The sequence below is a fragment of the Peromyscus eremicus genome, chromosome 5 (genome assembly GCF_949786415.1).
Source record: "Peromyscus eremicus chromosome 5, PerEre_H2_v1, whole genome shotgun sequence".
NCBI classification, from domain to species: Eukaryota; Metazoa; Chordata; class Mammalia; order Rodentia; family Cricetidae; genus Peromyscus; species Peromyscus eremicus.
Genome location: NC_081420.1, coordinates 125,893,708 through 125,900,686, shown reverse-complemented (window position 1 = coordinate 125,900,686; position 6,979 = coordinate 125,893,708).

The following is a 6,979-nucleotide window of genomic DNA, read 5'->3' as shown; positions in this document are numbered from 1 at the left end:
ACACCCGAGGTTCACCTCTGACCTTCCCTGCACATGCAGACGCTCCCCCTCCCCAATAGACACACTCACACTAACAGAAGTTAAACAGCTGTTACTTACCCAGGCGTCTTACTTGTTGAGAAATATCATCTCTGACATCTGACACATGCCACATGGCCAGGAAACAGCCAAAGCAAGAGCCTTCTTGAGCTCTGCCTCTTGCACGTAGGGTTTGTAGAATACCTGGCAATGTACACGGGCAATGGCCACAAGGAACATTTCCATGCAGATTATGAAATCCTACAACAGCCACAAAAATATTTATCATCTTTGGCTTTAAATCTAGTTTTTCAAAATGCTAACATTTTCAAAGTTATATAGGGTGTCAACTTTTAAAATATAATCCAGATTATATTCATATTTCAACATTTTTTCCACTTCAAAACATGACAAACCAAGGTTTACATCTCTTTTGCCCTCCCTCAGTCAAGTATTTCTTAATCTGTTCCCCAAGGACTGAAAGGAAACATGCAGATATATGTAGACCAGGAATAAGACCATTACCAATCAGTACCTATGGGCCATTTCTCTAGGGCTCCTGTTCCTCACCATAGAGCAAGCTAACAGTCTTGCTCACTGTTTGGATATTTGGGGCAACACTGTGTCAAACAGCTTAAACAGTAAAACCTCTTGAGTTCATTGACAGCACTACTTACCTGCAGGCCCATGGCCACAGCTTCTGCACTCTGCTACAAGTGGAGGTGGGACCGGGTGGAGAAAAATAGATCTTCACACCCAAAGCTCTTTTGAGAAAGAGATTTGGGAAGGAGGAGTCCAGGAGAGTGACTGCCTCCGCCAGAGTGGAGATAACTGCCACCAACTGACCAGGCAGGACAGTTTATATAGGATCTCTTGGGGGACGGGGTGGGGGTGGGGATCACCCAGGGATTGGTTAGTTTTTTTTTTGTTTTTTTTTTTTCCTGCCCAGGGATTGGTCAGGTTTGTTTTTTTTTTTAATTTTTATTTTGCAATACAATTCAGTTCTACATATCAACCACAGATTCCCTTGTTCTCCCCCCTCCCGCCCCCCTCACCTTCCCCCCCAGCCCGCCCCCGATTCCAATCTCCTCCAGGGCAAAGCCTTCCCCACACACTGAGATCAACCTGGTGGACTCAGTCCAGGTAGGTCCAGTCCCCTCCTCCCAGGCCGAGCCAAGGGACCCTGCATAGGCCCCAGGTTTCAAACAGCCAACTCATGCAATGAGCACCGGACCCGGTGCCACTGCCTGGATGCCTCCCAAACAGATCAGGCCAATCAACTGTCTCACCCACTCAGAGGGCCTGATCCAGTTGGTGACCCCTCAGCCATTGGTTCATATTTCATGTGTTTCCGTTCGTTCGGCTATTTGTCTCTGTGCTTAATCCGACCTTGGGCTCAACAATTCTCGCTCATATAAACCCTCCTCATTCTCGCTAATTGGACTCCCAGAGATCCACCTGGGGCCTAGTCATGGATCTCTGCATCCAGATCCCTCAGTAGTTGGATGAGGTTTCTAGCACGACAATTAGGGTGTTTGGCCATCCCATCACCAGAGTAGGTCAGTTCGGACTGTCTCTCGACCATTGCCAGCAGTCTGTTGTGGGGGTATCTTTGTGGATTTCTGTGGGCCTCTCTAGCACTTTGTTTCTTCCTATTCTCATGTGGTCTTCATTTACCATGGTCTCCTATTCCTTGTTCTCCCTCTCTGTTGTTGATCCAGCTGGGATCTCCCACTCACCCAAGCTCTCTTTCCCTCGACCCTCGCCCTTCACTACCCCCACTCATGTCCAGGCTGTTCATGTAGATCTCATTCCATTTCTCTGTCATTGGGCGATCCCCGTGTCTTTCTTGGGGTCCTGTTTTCCAGGTAGCCTCCCTGGTGATATGAGTAGCAGTCCAGTCATCCTTGTTCCACATCTAGTATCCTGCTATGAGTGAGTACATACCATGTTTGTCTTTCTGAGTCTGGGATACCTCACTCAGGATGATTTTTTCTAGATCCATCCATTTGTCTGCAAACCTCATGATGTCATTGTTTTTCTCTGCTGAGTAGTATTCCATTGTGTATATGTACCACATTTTGTTTATCCATTCTTCAGTTGAAGGGCATCTAGGTTGTTTCCATGTTCTGGCTATTACAAACAATGCTGATATGAACATAGTTGAACAAGTGCTCTTGTGGTGTGGTTGAGCATTCCTTGGGTATATGCCCAAGAGTGGTATAGCTGGATCTTGGGGGAGATGGATTCCCAATTTACTACTCAGGACCCCAAGAAAGACACAGGGATCGCCCAATGACAGAGAAATGGATTGAGATCTACATGAACAGCCTGGACATGAGTGGGGGTACTGAACACGTTCTTAAGGTGTAGTGGTAGCAACACTTAAAATTTAGAGTCCGTTTACTTCAGCAAATCTATGGAAAATTACTTGACTTTGGTCACTAACAGAGAAACGTTTTTCTAGATATGTATGATATGATTATTCCTTTTTTTTAAATAAATGTATACAGTGTATACAGCTTTTTCAGAACTCAAAGCAGTTGCCCACTGAAATCCTGAATAAGTATCGATAGCGTGGTGTACATATTTCAGTTTTCCAAATTCTGCAAAGTGAAACACGTCCATCTGCCAGATTTCATTCCTTTGAGTACCCTTTGGGTTACATCCTGCTGGTAATGGCGTTTGATTGTAGAAGGAACAAGTAGGACATTTCTTTACTATTTCTTTGGCTTGTTGCCAGGTTATGGAAAAATCCTTTTTTAAACCTTTACTATTGACATGATGTTTTTTATGAAATTCTGAGGCCTCCAGCACATTTCCTATTAATAACTTATCAATTTCATCATTGCCTTGTGCTAGAGGGCCTGGCAGACCAGTATGGGATCGAATGTGAGTTATATATAAAGGATGACTCCTTTTCCTGATTGTATCTTGTAATTGAATAAATAGTGAAGTTAATTCTGAAGCGTCAGGGATAAATTCTGCAGTCTCAATATGTAATACTACTCTTTCAGCATACTGAGAGTCAGTTACTATGTTGAGAGGTTCTGAAAAATCCATTAATACCAACAGAATAGCATACAATTCTGATTTTTGAACTGAATTATAAGGACTTTGAACCACTTTACTTAAATTTTCTGATTTGTAACCTGCCTTTCCTTGTTTGTTGGCATCTGTATAAAATGTACGAACTCCAGATATGGGCTTTTCCCGTACAATTCAAGGCAAGATCCAATCAGCTCTCTTTATAAGATCAATTCTATCGCTTTTGGGATATTTGCTGTTAATTTCTCCCAAAAAATTACTGCAAGCTCTTTGCCAAGGTTCACTTTCTATCCATAATTTTTCAATGCCCTCCTTAGTTAAAGGTACAACAATTTCTGCTGGTTCTATTCCTGCTAATTGACAAAGTCTCAATTTTCCTTTCCAAATCAAGTCAGAGATTTTTTCCACATAAGTTTTTAATTTTTTGTTTGGTTTATTTGGTAAAAATATCCATTCTAATATAATATCTTCCCTCTGCATTAATATTCCTGTAGGAGAATGCCTAGAAGGTAAAATAACCAAAATGCAATCCAGCTTTGGATCGATACGATCCACGTGCCCTTCATGTACTTTCTTTTCTACCAAGGCCAATTCTTTCTCAGCTTCAGGTGATAACTCTCTTGGACTGTTTAAGTCCTTGTCACCTTCTAAGGTTTTGAACAAATTATGCAGTTCGTCATTTTTTACCCCAACAGTAGTTCGTAGATGCGAAATATCTCCAAATAATCTTTGAAAGTCATTAAGAGTCTGTAGTCTATCTTTCCTAATTTGCACCTTTTGGGGTCTAATTTTTTGTAGCTCTATTTTATATCCTAAATAATTAATAGAATCTCCTCCTTGTATCTTTTCAGGAGCAATTTGTAATCCCCAGCAAAGCAAAATTTTCTTTACCTCTTCAAACATTCTTTCTAAAGTATCTGCATTTGAGTCAGCTAGTAAAATATCATCCATATAATGATAAATTATAGATTTAGGAAATTTTTTACGTATCACTTCCAATGGCTGTTGTACAAAATATTGGCACAGAGTTGGGCTATTCAACATTCCTTGTGGGAGGACCCTCCATTGAAATCTTTTAACTGGTTGAGAATTATTATAAGTAGGCACTGTGAAAGCAAATCTTTATTATTTTAGAAGAGTTATGACATACCATGTACATGACCCCCCGCTTTTGAGTGTGGAAAATATTTTAGTTAAATAATGTGTCCAAACGTGTCTGGAGGGTTATTTTGTTCACTAAACTTCTGTTGGCTTTCTTATTATAGTCCATATAGTTATTTAAGACTCTTACGATATGACATTAAGTATTTCTCATTTGTTCAGTTTTTTGTTATTTAAAATATGTCCACCTAAATTTAGGTATAGCAATCATAATATAAATATAATTTCCTCACTTAGTGTTCCTTGGAGTACTTAATTCACTTAGTATTCTCTTAGCTGTGAGCTTCAAGCGTAGTTTGAAAGTGCCATTAACCTTTAAGACCAATTCTAATCTGCGGTGTAAACTGCTAACACCCCAAGTTGAGTCCCTCAAGTTCTGACAGGGATGTTTAATGGAGGACGTGCGGGTGAGCCTGTCAAATAATGCACTTGGATATGCAAGTCTGGACCTCAGAACAGTTTCAACTGCAGGTACACGTCTTGTTTAATCTACTCTCTGCCATAATAAAGGCCGTAAACTGGGCTGTGGAAGACGGCTCAGCAGGTGGAGCAATAACCAGGAAACCCGACCACCTGAGTTCCCTCTCTGTAACCCACCTGAATGGCATCTATGGCAAGATGGGAGGTGGACACAGAATTGCCTGGAAGCTTGCCAGCCAGCTAGCCTCCACTGTGCAGCACAGCAGCAGAAACAAGAGACCCTGGTTCCTAAGCTGGAAGGAGAGCTGACTTCCCAGAGCTGATCCTCTGACCTCCACACATGCACACCTGCACTCACACACACAGAAGCACATGTGTATACCATGAACTGAGTGCCTTCAAGAGGAATTTGTTTTGTCACAGTCTTGAAAATGATTTTGGAGTCAGATATCATGGGGGCCAGAAGGTGCTATAAAATGGGTAAGAAAACAGAGTTTAGGAAACTAGTAAGGAGCCAAAAAATTCAAATGATAAAAGAGAATGAGAAGGTTTTATAAATTGAATATGTATTTCCCTCAATGTCATACCTGAAACCGATTCTCAAAGTTCACAGTCTTTGTTGTTTGAATCTTAAATGTTCTTAAAACAAAAAACCCTGAGCCAGATATTGGGGTGAAAGCTGAAAGATCAGAGAAGCAGAGCAAGCCACAGCCAACCTTACCTCGATAATTCCACGAATCCTCTGACTGTTTGCCTCTGCGTCCTCAGCTGAAAGAACCCCAGCCAAAAAGCCTTTAGTTCCTGTCTCCTCACGCCTTATAGACCTTTCTCCGCCCACCCATTAAAGGCTGTGTGTGCTTCCCAGTACTGGGATTAAAGGTGTGTGCCATCACTGCCTGGTTCTGTTTCTCTCCTAGACTGAGTCAATGTCATGTAGTCCAGGGTGGCTTTGAACTCACAGAGATTCAGATGGATCTCTGCCTCCTGAGTGTGTTTTGATGTATTGTGTCCCCAATATATTGTGCACCCTAATAAAGTTTATCTGAGGATCAGAGGAAAAAGCCAGCCACTATAGTAAACATAGAGGTCAGTCAATGGTAGCACACGCCTTTAATCCTATCACTCAGGAGGCAGAGATCCATCTGGATCTCTGTGAGTTCAAGGTCACACTGGGAATAGAGCCAGGCTTGGTGGTACATACCTTTAATCCTAGCACTTACCATAAAGGTTTAGAGGTCTGTACAGACAGACAGGAAGTGACAGAGCTGGGCAGGAAGAGGAAGTGATATAGCTGGGCCGAGAGAGGAAATGAGATGGCAGAACAGAAAGGCATATAGGCGTGGGTATACAGGAAGTAGGTCTCTTTGGAGACTGAGGTGTCAGTGAGGTGAGATTGTCTGTGGCTTTTCCTATTACTCTGATCTCCCAGGTTTTTACCCCAATATCTGGCTTCAGATTTTTTATTAATAAGACAGTTTAGCAATTCGTCCTACACGAGTGCTAGAATTAAAGGTGTGTGCCACCATTGCCTGGCTCTCTATGTTTAATCTAGTAGCTTGTTCTGTCCTCTGATCCTCAGTCAATTTTATTAGGGTTCACAATATATCACCACCAGTCTCGCCCTGCCCAGTTAGGGAATCACAGACTATCACACATCTGCTAAACATACAGCAGACACATACACACACTACTGACAAAAACACACCAGTGATGTAGTGCCGGAAGACAAAAACATGCAGCAAAAAACGGGGTCATTTTATTCGGGAAAAGTATTCACGAGCACACGCACACATATGGAGAGAAGAGCAAGCCCGGAACACACACTTCAAACAAGTGATACAGGAAGAGACATTTCAGAAGGTGACACTGGGGCCTTTGCATTTCTGTTCTGTCCTCCTTCAAAGTGTTAAAGACACAGACACTGTTTTTAAAGCTAAAACCTTCACAGGTTTGTGTGTGTAAGGAAAAAAATCAAATAAAAACTATTTAAGTAAGTAAAAGAACAGCTGTGGGGTACTTAACAGCCACACTCCCACTACTCCCTGGACCACTGTGTCTGGTCAGAAACGACCTTAGAACCCAGGACTCTCGACGTCACAAAACCAAACTTAAAACAGCTGCACACCACCCTCGAGAAAAGGGGAATTAAAGGGGAAGCTTCGACTCCATTTTCAAAATTCATGCTGAAGCACCCTTCCTTCAGTCTTCTCCCACCCCACCTCACAAAGGCGCAACCTAGAACACATGTCATGAACACCATTCTTTCTTCAAGACAGTAGGAAGGGATGTATTTTACAGTTCTCTTCGGGCACTTTACACACATCTTCCTATC